The sequence below is a fragment of the Ursus arctos genome, unplaced genomic scaffold (genome assembly GCF_023065955.2).
Source record: "Ursus arctos isolate Adak ecotype North America unplaced genomic scaffold, UrsArc2.0 scaffold_14, whole genome shotgun sequence".
NCBI lineage: Eukaryota > Metazoa > Chordata > Mammalia > Carnivora > Ursidae > Ursus > Ursus arctos.
This window is the reverse complement of record NW_026622808.1, coordinates 20,021,286-20,037,634: the sequence shown is the minus strand read 5'-3', so window position 1 is coordinate 20,037,634 and position 16,349 is coordinate 20,021,286. Positions and strand designations below refer to the sequence as shown.

Genomic DNA, 16,349 nt, shown 5'->3' with positions numbered 1-16,349 from the left:
ACCAAAGATTGAGGAATGGGGAAATGGCGAGATGCTGGTCAAAGGGTGGTAACAAGTTTCCCTTACGCAGGATGAATAAGTTCCGGAGATACAGTCAATAATACTGAATTGTATACTTAAAATGTGCTAAGAGAGTAAATCTTGAATGTTCTCATCACACACACGAAAAGGTAACTATGAGAGGTGATGCGTATGTTTATTAGCTTGATTCTGGTCATCATTTTACAATATACACGTGTCAAAACATCATAAACGTATTTTTGCATATGGTAGCGAAGAAAAATTCTAAGATATACTGTTTATAGATAAAAATACTGGCAAATAATTGTTTCTTTGAGACTACAAAGATGTCCATAAACTACCATTTTCACATTAACAAATTGCTATATAAAACAACTAATTGAATCTGACCTTTTTCCTCTGCTTCAGAGCTCTCCGACCTTTGTCAGTTCATGGTTGTCGCCAGGGGCTCCGTGCCTGAGGATACACATGTTCAATTTACCAATTTGAAATTCTAATTCCCACTCTCAACCCCACAGATCCATCCAATCATTTCCATAGCTAAGTCCTAACCATCACATAAATAGCTTTCTCTTTCAAGCAATCTGACTGGCTCCAGGTTGAATCCATCTACACCTCCCTAGTTTCCCTTAATTTCATTCATTCATTCATTCATTCATTCATTCATTCATTTTAAGCTCTATGATCAACGTGGGTCTTAAACTCATGATCTCCAGATCAAGAGTCACATCCTTGTGACTGAGCCAGCCAAATGCCCCTTCCTCAGTTTAAACTATTAATTTGAAATGGTCTTCCAAGATAGACTGTGATATCTTGGGTAAGTGCCTCATCCATTTTATTTGCTTCTGTTCTCCCCAACCGTAACACCACCTGTTCATTGAGGACACACAGAGAATATTTTAAACTATCATCTGCTATAATAGTGTGTGGATATTAATGTTGCCCTCACTACAAGAGGGAGCACCACTGCCTTTCCATTTCTGGAAAATGGTTTAAGCAGTTTCCTGGAGGACTTTTTATATAGGAGAATACAGTTAATAGAAGTAAAAGTAACACTGTTCAACTTAATTTCATCTACACGATTTAATTTTTTGTAAGTAATTTTTAAAAAATTTTAACTATTTATTTGAGAGAGAGAGAGAGAGCATGAGTGGGGTGGGGGCAGACGGAGAAGCAGACTCAGCAGGAAGGAGCCTGATGCGGGGCTTGAACCAGGACTCCGGGATCATGACCTGAGCCAAAGGCAGACACTTCATGGACTGAGCCACCCAGGTGCCCCTGTAAGTTCTTAAGAAAGCAATAAACCCTGTGAACCTTGATTTTCCTGATTGTGAAAAGTGTGATGAAAAAAATCCACACTTGGAAAGTAGTAGGAGTAATTGAGGTGGGAGGTAGGATACTCTTGGAGGAGTTCACATTGAGGAGAGACCTGATGTAATTGATTAGGACAAGAAAAGCAGAGGAGGCTGGGAAGATGGCAGAATAGGATGCACCAGGAATGTCTCCCTACTTAGACAGCAATTACACTGGTAAAATCTGTCTGATATAAGCATTTGAACTCCGTAGTCTATTGAAGGCTTGCAAATTCCAGAGGATGGCTTGAAAGGTAAACTGAGGTAAACTACAGTCAATCACAGCTCTTAGCACAGTAGCAGGGGCACATTCCTCACTCCTAGCCTGGTAGCAGTAATCTGTGCACATGTTCCTGGAGCAGCTTGCACACAGCTTGTGGGAGAAAGGGTGGGCAAAAAGGACCTTGTTCCCCAAATATCAGGGATCTGTACTCTGATGGTTGATTACTGCTTCTGATCACAGAGGTGCAGACAAAGAGGCTGTGGCCACTGTTGTTGCAATTCCCCGCATTGTTGTAAGCCCTTCCCTCTATAAGAGAAATCATTTCCAAGGTATTTGAAGGGTTAGTGCCCTTTTGTCCTCCTTCATTTGTTTCCCCTTCTTTTGGGAGCCAGACTAGAATATTAAAAATCAACTATATATACAGGGAAAATTAGAAAGTCACCTGTGCATGCCCAAGGAAAGACACACACTCAGCAAAGACCTAAATTTACATGTCATGCTGATCCTTGGCACAGAGACAGTCTACAACAATAAAATAACAAAAAAAAAATAATTTTTTTTAAATTAAGTAAGTGCTATACCCAATATGGGGCTTGAACTTACAACCCTGAGATCAAGAGTCACACACTCTACTGAGTGAGCCAGCCAAGCACCCCTAAAATAACAACAAAAACATTTTATAAAGTGAACCCTGGAGAAGGGGAAAAATCTGATTTTCAGAGTTACAACATTTTTAGATTCAGTTGTCCAGATTTCAACAAAGACATCACAAGGCATACAAATGAGAAAACACAGCCATTTCAAAGGAAAAAATAAACCAACAAAAACTGCCCCTGAAAAAAAAAAAAAACCTGATGGCAGATCTCTAGACAAAAACCTTAAAACAATCATTTTAAGGTTGCTCAGAGAACTAAAGGAACATGTGGGAAAAGAAAACAATGTGTTAACTAAATGGATATGTCAATAAGAAATAGAAAACAAAATTGGGGCACCTGGGAAGCACAGTCAGTTAAGCATCTAACTCTGGGAATCAGCTCCGCTCATGATCTCAGGATCATGAGATCGAGCCCTATGTTGGGCTCTGTGCTCAATGTGGAGTCTGCTTGAGACTCTTTCCCCTTCTCCCACTGTCCCTCCCTTCTGCTTTCTCCCACTCTCTCTCTAAAAATAAATTAATTAAATAAATTTTAAAAGTTAAAAAAAGAAATACAAACATAAAAGAAGTCTGGTAACAATTTTTATTTATCAATTATATGTCAATAAAGATGGAAAAAATTTAAAAAATAAACCTATTCGAGGGGAATATTCTGGAGTTGAAAAGTACAATAACTGAAATGAAATTTTCACTAGAGGAATTCAAAGGCACATTTGAGCAGACAGAAGAAAGAATCAGCAAACTTGGAGATAGGAAAATGGAAATTATTGAGTCTGAGAGACAGAAAGAAGATTGAAAAAAGTGAACAGAGCCTAAGGGACACAATTGAATGGACCAACATACACATTATGGGAGGCCTGGAAGAAGAGAGAGAAAAGGGGAAGAAAGAGTATTTGAAGAAATAATGGCTGATAACTTCCCAAATTTGATGAAAGACACAAATATAAAAAACAAGAAGCTGAATGGACTCCAAGTAAGATGAACTCAAAGAGACTCACACCATGACACATTATAATCAAACTGTCAAAGCCAAGGGCATAAAGAATTTTGAAAGCAGAAAGAGAAAAGTGAATCTTGGGATCCTCAAAAAAAAATTATTAGCAGATTTCTCATCAGAAACTTTGGAGGAAACTTTCTGATGAGCAGAAACTCATCAGAAACTTTCTGATGAGCAGAAACTTCTCATCAGAAGACAGTGGGATGATATATTCAAAATGATAAAACAAAACTATGAATCAAGAATCCTATACTCAGCAAAACTATCCTTCAAAAGCGAGTGAGAAAAAAGTTGCAAGGCATATACAAAACAGATAGCAAAATGACAGAAGTCCCTCCTTATCAGTACTTATTTTATGTGTAAATGGGTTAAATGCTCTAACCAAAAGACAGAGACTGGACTTTGAATTTTTTTAAGTAGGCTCCATGCTCAGCATGAAGTCCATGCAGGGCTTGAACTCTTGACTCTCATAATAACACCTGAGCTGCGATCAAGAGTCAGATGCTTAATGAACTGAGCCACCCAGGCACCCCTGGACTTTGAATTTGTACACATTAGGTTTCCCCCTCTTTTTATGAATTATAACATGAATTGGATACTGAAAACCATGGGGAAAATAAGGAGACAAAACATCCAATGGTCATTAATTAAAACAATATCTTTAATCCACTTATGATAGTTATAGCATTTTCTACCAGGTCAGATGGACATGTTTGGAAGATAAGAGAACGAGATGACTAAATATAATGAATGAATAAATGATCCCTTTCCTTAGAAAATTACATACACACACGCACACACAGAGTCTAATATCAGAGGACACTGTACTATCCCCAAAGGATAAAACACCATGCTGTAAGATGTTCTTCTCACTCCTCACATTAACTGCTCCATAAACTGTCATGTTTACTTTTTCCCAGAGATATGTTTAGAGAAAGGGCAGTGTAACCAGCTAAGTGGAAGGGGGTATTTATTTATGGCTTTTGTACATTTTTCAAGATTACAGCTATTAAATAGTTGATTATTGTATTGATTTAAATATTTATGAAAGCTTTCAGAAAAATAAGCTACCATATTACCATAATATGGAAAAAAGTCACGAATAATTATTCTTGTGAAAAATTATAAAATAAATCCAGAAAACCTATAGGTAGAGAACCTTAGGAAACCTCTGAGAGACCACATTTTGGTGAATAATTTGGGGACTGAAACACACACATCATCATGTGCTCTTGCATTAGGATATTTCCTTTTGATCTTCCTTTAAAACAAACAAACAAACAAACAAACAAACAAACAACTGTCTTTCCTACCACTCGGTCAAAAAATATTATCCTGGGGCGCCTGGGTGGCACAGCGGTTAAGCGTCTGCCTTCGGCTCAGGGCGTGATCCCGGCGTTCTGGGATCGAGCCCCACATCAGGCTCTTCTGCTGTGAGACTGCTTCTTCCTCTCCCACTCCCCCTGCTTGTGTTCCCTCTCTCGCTGGCTGTCTCTATCTCTGTCAAATAAATAAAATCTTTAAAAAAAAATATTATCCTACATCTGATAACTTTATATTTTTATATTTTTACTTTTCACCATTTCAATGTGAGTTAATTTTACTGTACGATGTGAGGTAGGGGGGTCTCAGTTCATCTATCTCCAGGTTGATATGTAACTGTCCCAGCACCATGTTGAGTAGACATTCCCCACTGAATTGTCTTAGGCAATTAAAAAAATAGATTAACCAGGGCACCTGGGTGGCTCAGTCAGTTAAGCATCTGACTCTTGACTTTGGCTCAGGTCATGATCTCACAGTTGTGAGATCGAGCCCCATGTCAGGTTATGCACTGGGCATGGAGCCTGCTAAAGATTCTCTCCTTCTACCCCCCTTTCCTCCCAAAAAATAAAAATAAACAAAAATAAAATAAAGTAAATGAATAAATAAACAAACTAGCCAAAAATGTAGGGAATTTTTCCTGGATGCTCAATTCTTTCCCACTGATCCATATCGAATCTTATGCCAGTTCCACACTGTCTTGGCTACTGTAGGCTTGTAGTATGTTTTGAAATGTCCTACAGTTAACTTCTTCCTGTTCTAGACCCTGTTTATCTCTGAAACCCAGTGACTCTCCTCACCCAAACTACTCCACCCAACTGGAATCCTGTGCTTCCATCCTACGTAGTTCCTCCCACTCTTGTCTCCTACTCCCCTATACCTCAGGATTTTGCCATTTCTCCTCTGGCTCTCTATTCTTCCTCTTGCTGGAAACCAACTCTCTGCTTCAACATTATACCTCCTCACTCTCATTCCCATGACCCCCTTTCCTGCTCAGGCTATCTGGTCTCCTCTTTCTGAGCTGGTTCCCCTTCCTTGGGGAGAACTCTGCCCTGGGTTTGGCTCTATCTAGGTCCGTGGGGGTGCATTTCATGTTTTCAGAATGTCCACCTGGGATGGGCATGGCAAGCACTAGCCCCAGGTGCACAGGACTCACCAACATTTCTGGGCCCTTTGCCTCAACTCCTACTTCCTTCTCTTGTCTCTCACAGCGTATCCCGGAGCCAACATGGGGGTAGCCCTGAGGGTTTACAAGAGGGGACCTTTTACCAGGGAAAATGAAAGGGGCTAGAAACATCAGATGAGTGTTTTTCTTAGAAAAGACAGCACGCATGTGAATTTTTACTGAATTGAACAATTCATTTGTAACACAAACTTTCACCAGCACTTAATTCATGCATTGCCACCAACTCAGGAGATTGTATCCTTCAGGGAGAGTGTGAGACCATGTCGCCTATGAAACGACTATCTCTCAGCTTTGACCCCATCCTTTATGCTTTCTCATATGTTGCTGGAACGGGACCTCAGCAAACCATGTTTCTGCTTTGCAGAGGTTCCCGGTTAGGCACCACCAGCAGAAGGTGGTAGAGACAGACAGAAAGGCTGTAGGCAGGAGAAGGGACTCACTTCTTCCTGTTTCCTGTCACACCAGCTATCTCGCTCTGCAGAGGCAGCTCCTCCTGGCATCAGCTGCTGACCCCACTTTGCCCCCTTCCCATCACCTGCAGAAGCAGCCTCATGGACACTCCGTGGGGAAGCTAGCACAAGTCAAGCTTCTCTGCTTTCTCAGGATTCTGGGTTTGAGCCCCCCAGGACCCATCTTCCAAGTTTATAATACTTAACCTCTCATCTTCTTCCATTTGATTCCCCCAGTCCCAGAGAGAAGCAAAGTCTCTCTATAGTTACTAGCTCCTCCCTACCTTTGAGTTTTCTTTCTGTTTTTCAGTTCCTCAATAACGGATGAGTAATTTTTATATTTAATTCTCCTTATTAATCTAACTTCTGAGTGGACCATGGATGATATAAAGACCATCCTCCAACTCCCTAAAGTTTATGCCTGTCTTACCAGCCCCAGGTGCCAAGGGAGTTTGAGCTCAGAGACAGACCCCACCTCTACCAAGGCGATCTCATGACAGGGGACTTTGATCTCTTGTGTTGGCCAAGCCTGCCTCTTGGAAACTTCTTCCCTCTCTACTGTGGCCTCTGCCTGTCCTGGATCTGCTACTATGCCTCTCTTCCCTTTGGACTGCATCAGTAGCTCGTGTTCCGATTTGGGGAGCCTGGCCCTTGAACTGGAGGAACAGAGCAGACCTATTCACTAATGCGTGTGTAAGACTGTCCTAACTTCTTTGGCAGATACCTGAAGGACTGGTGCAAGGTGCTCCTGTCTCATTAACCTCGCTCAGGTATCAAGTGGGATAGGCAACAGGCACTGCTCATAAAAGCTGCATGGCATTTTAAAGACCCACAAATGCAAGAGATTAGGGGGTTAAGACATATAGTAGACCGCCTAAATTCTGGAGGAGAAGCTGCAGAGTTTCTTTGAGATTTTAGGTCATCTAAAAGCAGTTATGCCGCAAGTGATATCAGGGACGATGGTGGATTAGGAAGCACTGGGAATCATTTTTTTTCCCACCTAGACAATTATACTGCCACAAATTGTCTGAAGTTAACTATTTTGAAACTGCAGAGTCTATTTGAACTTGCACTTCCAGTTCCAGTTTTTTTTTTTAACTTTCTGGGCTTTGAACTTGTGGCTGGTAAATTGCAGCTTATTTCAGCCTTTAGCGCAGGAGTGGAGTGACTACGTATTACCCACCACCCACTCCATGGCAGACAGCTTTGGAGAAAGTGGCCTGTATTCCAGGTGTGTCCTGCTCGAACCGAGGTAGGACGAAAAGACTTTGTCTTCCAGTTATCTGGGTTCTATGTTCTGATTGCTGCCTACGGCTTTTGATCATTGAGGTTTCAGACACCAAGGCTGGCTGCCATTGTTTCAACCCCACCAGCTAAAGTGGCTCCCAGGAGATTGTTTTAAAGACTTTACTTAATTACTTGAGAGAGAGAGAGTGCACATGAGCACGTGCCCACATGCACACACAAGAAAGCACGAGCAGCAGAGGGAAAGGGAGAAGCAGACGCCCCCCCTAAGCAGGGAGCCAGATGCAGGGCTCAATCCCAGAACCCCGGGATCATGACCACAGCCAAAGGCAGATGCTTAACCTACTAAGCCACCCAGGCACCCCAGCTTCCAGGAAATTTTAAGGAATATTATCTGTTTGGGATCATCCCCCGCCCCTTTCTCCTTCTGGGAGCCAGACATTAAGGATGATGACACCCATAAGCAACCAGATATATGGGTGAATTTAGAAAGCCACTGCACATGCCCAAGGAAAAACAGGTTCAGAAAAGACCTCTGAAGCCCGTAAGCCTCCACTCCAGGCTGAACTACAGAACAGAGACCCTACAGCAATTAAAAAAAGAAAAAGAAAAACCCTGGAGAAAAGGTGAGAATTAAACTTCCAGAGTTATCACATTATAAGTTTCAATGATCCATTTCAACAAGACACAACAAGGCAGACAAAGAAACAGGAAGGTAGGGGCGCCTGGGTGGCTCAGTCGTTAAGTGTCTGCCTTCGGCTCAGGGCGTGATCCCGGAGTTCTGGGATCGAGTCCCACATTAGGCTCCCTACTCAGCGGGAAGCCTGCTTCTCGCTCTCCCACTCCCCTCTTGCTTGTGTTCCCTCTCTCACTGGCTGTCTCTCTGTCAAATAAATAAACAAAATCTTAAAAAGAAAAAAAAGAAAAGAAACAGTAAGGTATGATCCATTCATAGAAATCAGATGAACAAAAAGCAGCCCTGGGGAAACTCAAACGCTGTACATACTAGGAAAAAAAAAAAAAAACCAACAACTATTAAACAACTGTCTTAAATATGCCCACAGAGTGAAAGGAAAACATGGGCAAAGATGGGAAAATGATGTATAAACAAAATGAGAACATCAATAAAGATAGAAATCATAAAAAGGAATCAAAGGGAGGGACGTCTGGTGGCTCAGTTGGTTAAGCATCTGCCTTCAGCTCGGGTCATGATCCCAGGGTCCTGGATTGAGCTCCGCATGGGGCTCCTTAGTGGGGAGCCTGCTGCTCCCTCTGCCTGCCACTCCCCCGGCTTGTGCTTGCTCTCTCTCTCTAACAAATAAATAAATAAAATCTTTTAAAAAAAAAAAGGAACCAAAGGAAAATTATGGAGCTAAAAATTACAATAACTGAAATAAAAAAAATCTACTTCATGGGTTTATAGATTTAAGCAGGAAGAAGAAAGAATTGGCAAACTTGAAAAATGGACAATTGAAGTAGGTGAGTATGAGAAGCATACTTCCTTAGCAGCAGATTTTTCATCAGAAATCTTGGAAGCCATAAGGTAGTGGTTGATATATTAAAACTACTGGGTATTTACCCCAAAGATACAGATGTAGTGAAGAGAAGGGCCATATGCACCCCAATGTTCATAGCAGTAATGTCCACAATAGCTAAATCGTGGAAGGAGCCGAGATGCCCTTCAACAGATGACTGGATTAAGAAGCTGTGGTCCATATATACAATGGAATATTACTCAGCTATCAGAAAGAACGAGTTCTCAACATTTGCTACAACATGGACGGCACTGGAGGAGATAATGCTAAGTGAAATAAGTCAAGCAGAGAAAGACAATTATCATATGATTTCTCTCATCTATGGAACATAAGAACTAGGAAGATCGGGAGGAGAAGCAAGGGATAAAGAAAGGGGGGTAATCAGAAGGGAGAATGAAGCATGAGAGACTATGGACTATGAGAAACAAACTGAGGGCTTCGGTGGCGGGGGGGAATGGGATAGACCAGTGATGGGTAGTAAGGAGGGCACGTATTGCATGGTGCACTGGGTGTTATACGCAACTAATGAATCATCGAACTTTACATCAGAAACCAGGGATGTACTGTATGGTGACTAACATAATATGATAAAAACAAAAACAAAAACATTAAAATAAAAAAAAGTGCCGGGGAAAATCTTTTTTAAACAGACTGTCAACTGAGAATCCTATATCCAGTAAAACTGTCCTTAAAAAAAAAATGAGGTAAAAATTAAGATATTCTCAGATAAACAAAAGCTGATGAGATTCATTACCACTAGACGTGCCCCACAGGGAATGCTGAAGAAGTCCTCTGGGTGGAAATGAAAGGACATCAGACAGTACCTTGAGCTGTACGAAGAAATAAAGGTCCGGCAAAGGAGCCTCCATGGGCAAATACAGAAGCCAGCTTTATTGTAGTTATGGTTTAACTCTACTCGATTTTTAAAAACAAAATTAATTTTAAAACAATTATAGATCTATGATATTGGACACAATTTATAAAGATGTAATTTGTGACATCAACAATGCACAGGGTTGGGGCATCTGGCTGGCTCAGTAGGTGCAGCGTGTGACTCTTGGTCTCAGGGTTGTGAGTTCAAGCCCCATGCTGGGCGTAGAGATTACATACATACATACATACATACAGCCTAAGGTTATGGACCTGTATAGAAGTAGAGTATTTGGGGGCGCCTGGGTGGCACAGTCGTTAAGCGTCTGCCTTTGGCTCAGGGTGTGATCCTGGTGTTATGGGATCGAGCCCCAGATCAGGCTCCTCCGCTGGGAGCCTGCTTCTTCCTCTCCCACTCCCCCTGCTTGTGTTCCCTCTCTCGCTGGCTGTCTATCTCTGTCAAACAAATAAAATCTTTAAAAAAAAATATTTGTATGTTATTGAATTCAAGCTGGTATTAATTCAAGTCAGATTTTTATAAGTTAGAATGTCAAATGTAACCCTAAAGAAAATATCTACAGGAAAATACATAAAAGGAAATGAGAAAGGATGTCTCACTACAAAAAAATCGACTAAACACAAAAGAAAGCAGTAACGGAAGAAAGGAAGAACAAAAAAGCTCTAAAACACAGAACACAAATGGTACAATGGTAGAAATAAGTCCTTCCTTATCAGCAATTACTTGATAAGAAGATGGATTAAGCTCTCTAATCAGAAGGCAGAGATAGTGAGAATGGTCTTTTAAAAATCCTGGGCTGGCAGGTGGGTTGTTATGGGCGCAAGAGTGCTGGCTCCCAGCCAAGGCCCGCCCATTCTCTGCTCAACCCCGCCCTCCCCACCTGAGCCTCGCTTCACCAGGCTCAGTCCCACCCCCCGCCGCAGTTCTGGGACCCGCGGTGCCACGTGCACTGGGACCTGGAAACGCTGCTGCCGCACTTGGAGCACCAGTGCGCCATAGGGGAGGACTCAGGAGGCATCCTGAGTTCTCTAGTGACATTGGACTTGAGAATGGGAAGGGCAGAAGTGGGAAGGAGACAAGGCAGAGGCACAGAGAGAAGGGAGAGGGGAAACCTCTCTTTGTTCCCACTCAGCCCAGGCCATCCACTGCCCGCAGGACTTGCTCTCCTTCACCATCACCTACCTGCAGGAGACCACACCGGCGGCCAACCAGCTCCAGGCGGCGTCTCCAGGCTCCAGGGGAGGAGGAGCACAGGCGGAGGTCCCGATGTGGAGGAGGGTGAAGTTCGGGAGATGGTGTCCATGAATTGGTGGAGGAACTTGAGCCACTGGAGGTGTAGCTCTGAACCTAAAAAGCAGAGTTTGAGGGATATCAGGTGTGTCTAAGTTCCAAAAGTGGTTCTTGTATCTCTTGAGGAGAGTTCCAGACAAGGAAAAAGATCTTGAAGGTCTGGGGTGGTATTTAGTGCCTCCTTGGTGGAGATCGGAGGGTCTGACTTCACCAAAATTATAAAAATATTTGCTCTCCAAAAGACCCAGGAAGACATGAAAAGAATCTGCGGACTGGGAAAAAAATATTTGCAAAACACGTATCTGACAAAGGACTTTTATCTAGAACATACAAAGAACTCTCAAAACTCAACAGTTAAAAAATCTAGTTAGGGGACGCCTGGGTGGCCCAGTTGGTTAAGCATCTCCCTTCAGCCCAGGTCATGATCCCAGGATTCTGGGATGGAGCCCCACATCGGGTTCCTTGCTCAGCAGAGAGTCTACTTCTCCTTCTGACACTCCCCCCTCTTGTGCTCTCATTCTCTCTCTCAAATAAGTAAATAAAAATCTTTAAAAAAAAAATCCTGTTAGAATATGGGCAAAACAGGGGCACCTGGGTGGCTCAGTGAGTTAAGTGTCTGCCTTTGGCTCAAGTCATGATCCCGGAGTCCCAGAATCAAGTCCCACATTGGGCTCCCTCCTGAATGGGGAGCCTGCTTCTCCCTCTAACCCTCCCCTCTCTTGTGCTCTCATTCTCTCTCTCTCAAATAAGTAAATAAAAATCTTTTAAAAAATCCAGTTAGAATATGGGCAAAATAGGGGCACCTGTGTGGCTCAGTCTGTTGAGCACCTGACTCTTGATCTCAGCTCAGGTCTTGAACTCGGAGTCATGAGTTCAGCCCACATTGGGCTCCACATTGAGCCTGGAGCCTATGTGAACAAAACAAACAAACAAAACAAACAAACAAACAAAAAAGGGCAAGATACATGAACAGATACTTCACTGAAAAGGATATAAAGATGGTAAATCAGCACATGAAAAAATGTTCAATATCATTAGCCATTAAGGAAATGCAGGTTCAAAGAAGACATTAGTATGCACCTATCAAAACAGCTAAAATAATAAATAGCAATAACACCAAATGCTGGTGAGGATGCACAGAAACTTAATCCCTCATACTTTGGTGGTGGGAATGTAAAACGATACAGCCCCTTTGGAAAACAGTACGGTTTCTTACAAAACTAAACATGTTCTTACCATAAGACCCAATAATTACACTCTTAGGCATTTATCTTTAAATATAGGGGTGCCTGGCTAGCTCAGTGGGAGAGGCACGTGACTCTTGATCTCAGAGTTGTGAGTTCAAGCCCCACATGGGGTGTAGAGATTACTTAATTTTTTTAATTAAAAAAATAAAAAATTAAGTTCACATACATATCTATACATAAATGTTCATAGCAGCTTTATTCATAATATCCAAAAACTAGGAGCAACTCATATATTCTTTGGTGCGTGAGTAGTTACACAAACTGTGGTACATTGAAACCATGAAATACTAGTCAGCAATAAAAAGGAACTAGCTATTGATCCATGGCACAACTTGGATGAATCTCAAAGGAATTGTTTTGAGTGGGGGAGGGGAGCTCCAATCTCAAAGATTACATATTTATCATTCCAGGTATATTCCTCTTCGTAGCAGCTTTACTGAGAAGCAAATTCATATACCATACAACTCACTCATCGAAAGTGGACAAACTCAGTGGCTTTTGGTACGGTCAGAGAATTGTGCACCCATTACCCCAGCTTTAGTACGTGTTCATTACCCCTACAAAAAACCAGACCAAACCAAACCAAACCAAACCAAAACCACACCCCTTAGCTATCCAACAGCTCCAGGCACCACTAATACACTTTCTGTCTCAGTAAATTTGCCTCCCGGACATTACATGCAAATGGAATCTTACAGTATGTGGTCCTTGGTGACTGGCCTTTTCACTTCGCATAGCATCTTCAAGGTTTATCCATGTTGTAGCATTTATCAGTACTTACTTCTTTACACGGCTGAACCATATTTCATTGTATGGCTATGCTAGAACATCCTTGAAATGGCAAAATGATAGGCAGGGAGAACTGATGAATGGTTTACAAGTTGAAGGTGACCGCAGCCATAAAAGGGTAGCACAAGGGATCCTTGTGATGGAATTATTATATTCGTCTGTGGTATAGTCACACAAATGTAGTCCTGTAAAACTGTAAGGAATCACACGTGCGCGCGCACACACACACACACACACACACACAGTCGAGTGCACGTAAATCTGGAGAAATCTGAATAAGGTCAGAGTTCGTATCCGTTTCCTGGGTAGGATATTGTACCCGAGTTATGCTACATGTTACTACTAGGGGGAAATGGGTGAAGAATAGACTGGCTCTCTCTGTGTGATTTCCTACAACCACATGAGAACCTGCAATAATAGGAAAATCAAAAGTGGTTGGTTTTTTTAATGGAGTCACTTAAGTCTGACCCACGCTCAAGCAGAGGAGAATTAGGCTCCATTATTCGAAGCAAGGATGTTATGGACTGAGTGCTTGTGTCCCTCCAAATGCATATGTTGAAGCCCTAATGCCCAGTGTGACGGTATTTGGGGGTGGGACCTTTGGGAGGCGATTAGGTTTGATTGAGGTCATGAGGGCGGGACCCTCTTGATGAGATGTTGCCCTTCTAAGAAGAGACACTAGGGAGCCCCCCTCTCTGTTTCCCTCCCCTTTTCCATCTCTGTCTCTGTCTCCTCTGCCATGTGAGGACACAGCAAGATGGTGAGCGTTTGCAAGCCAGGAAGAGAGCCTCATCCGGAACTGAATTGGCTGGCACCTTGACCTTGGACTTCCTAGCCTTCAAACTGTGAGAAATAAATGTCTGCTGTTTAGGCTGCCCAGCTTCTGGTGTTCAGGCTGAGTGACTAAGACAGAGCAACAGCAAAGAGGTGAAACCCACCACACCAGAGACGTGTCACAGAGGGGACAGAGTGTTGGGGTTAAGCCTGAGCTTTGGAGTTGGAAAGAATGGCGTTCATACCCAGGCTGGTGACCTTGGACAAGTCCCTTGAGTTCTCTGAACCTCAGCATGCCCTTTTGTAAAACGGAGATGATAAAGCCACCATGAAGCCACCTTTAAACCACGTGACATAAGACTTGGCATCGTGTAAATACAGGTAGCTGCTGTTATTATTACTGTTATTATTGCTCGTGTAGTTGTTCATGCTGAAGATGTGATGCAGCAGGCAGGGCTGGGTCTCCTGCTACATCTTATCCCAAGATGAAGGGTGTGGACTTGCTCTCCAGAGCACTGGGGAGCCAGGGCAGGGAGTGGGGGGCTGAGCAGGGGAGAGACAGGAAAAGGTCCCTTGGGACTGCAGTAGATGACTAGGAATTAAAGGCTGGAACAGCCCCCCAAGGGATGGGTGCCTGGCCGTGGGTGGTGTCCATGGGGTTGGCAGGAGTGAGAGCACTACGTGTGAGTCTCAAAGGTGACCCCATGACCCAGGCTGAGAGGAGCAGTTAAGGGGGGGGGGATGTATCAGGAATTCAGCTTTGACCTTGCTTTGCTCAGGCCCTTCCTTATGCCTAGGATGCCTTTTCTTATTGTGCTTTCCTGATGCTCCCCCCCTTCCCTGAAGATGCTGCCATTGACCCCTCCTCTGAGAATCTCTCTGGCACAGATGCAGTGTGCAATTTCCCAAGAAACCGACTGCTCATCAGGTTATCCTGAAAGCATCTGAATCCCCAAGTCTCTCATACGGAGTTTCTCTGGCGCAATCCTTGGACCGATGCCTCGCAGGACTCTCCATGCCCCGCACACGGGGTCTGGAAGAAGCCTTTGCTCACCAAAACGGAAACGCTGCCTGCGGGATGCTGCTGCAGTTCGAGCTGTGGCCACGCGGGGGCAGCAGTGCACAGATCAAGGGTCTAAGAAAGGCACCTAGATGATCTGGTCCCTGCTGGGCGCCCCCTGAGCTTCTCAGCCAAAACCTCCGCCTTTTTTTTTTTTTTTTTTTTAATGGGTAGAGGGGGAAACCCCTACGACCCAGTTTTTTTCCCACCTGCTCCACCCACCCAATGCCCGAGCCCCAAGTCCAACAGTTAGTGGAAATTATGTAAAACCTAAGTTAAATCAGTCTCTTTGCTCAGAATACTCCATGGTGCCCACTTCACTATGGACAAAGCCCCCCTCCCAGCAGCCCCCAAAGCCTCTGACTGTCCCACACACCCGTTCTTCACCTCCTGGCCCTCATCTCCTCCCACTTAACCCCTCACTCCCTCTGTTCCAGCCACACAGGCCTATTGGTTCCTCAAAGCAAATTCAGGACAGTGCCTGTTTGGGACAGCTTTAGTGCCTAGAAAAATGCATCATTGTGGTTAAATCAAGTAAAATTATATTTTTAGAAACAGTTTCCCTTAAGCCTTTGGTTCCAACCCCAGCTATTATGTTACTTATATACATACCTGGGTAAGTGGACCATCGCTTGGCAAAGAGGCCACCGGGTACCCACGTGGATCCACTGAGAAATGTGGGATGAAATCACTTAACGTTGTACGTGGCATTTATAAAAGTGATATAGCGGATTCTTTGATCTTGTTAAATGCCTCCACCAAGCAAAGACTTCTGAAATCCTTAGCAGTTATTACAAATCTAAAAATTAAATATAAATAAGGAGAAATATGTTCTTTTAAACATCCTGATACTACTTCTAAACCTAGCCAAATTATCATGTAGTTTCCAACTTAAATTACCAGCCTGAAATCAATTAATCGTCTCTGGAAGGAGAAAAATCTGGTAAGTCTTGCTCCTTCCAAAGGGCTGGGGGGTGGGAGGAGGTAGTTGAGGGGACTGGAGAGGGAGGGAGGCTTCTCATTATAAACTATTAGGGACTTTCTGAATTGAAATTATGGGTGTGGGGGGAGGTTCAGCTTCAACCCTGTTTTCTTTTTTCTTTATGAAAGGAAAATGTATATCTGAAGCAATTACCACCGGGTGTTAACTTTTGCTTCTTCACGTGGAGGTGCAGGGGTGTTTGGGGGATTATCTTCTGTGGTTTTCTGTTTGTTTGTCAACTTTTACTTTCGGTAAAATACAAGTAACAGAAAATTTACCATCTTTACCATTTTTAACTGTGCAGTTCAATGGTATTAAGTACATTTCACATGGTT

At 43.1% G+C, this 16,349-nt stretch overlaps 1 long non-coding RNA gene across 1 annotated transcript; it reads right to left on the bottom strand.

Annotated features, from left to right (window-relative positions):
• Nucleotides 1-278: 278 nt before the first annotated feature.
• On the bottom strand, nt 279-15,901 carry LOC125283778 (uncharacterized). The gene is made up of 4 exons (XR_007191774.2): nt 15,645-15,901; nt 11,966-12,070; nt 11,055-11,219; nt 279-477 (listed from the first exon to the last, which is right to left on the bottom strand). It is a non-coding gene; the product is annotated as an uncharacterized LOC125283778 (long non-coding RNA).
• Nucleotides 15,902-16,349: the final 448 nt, after the last annotated feature.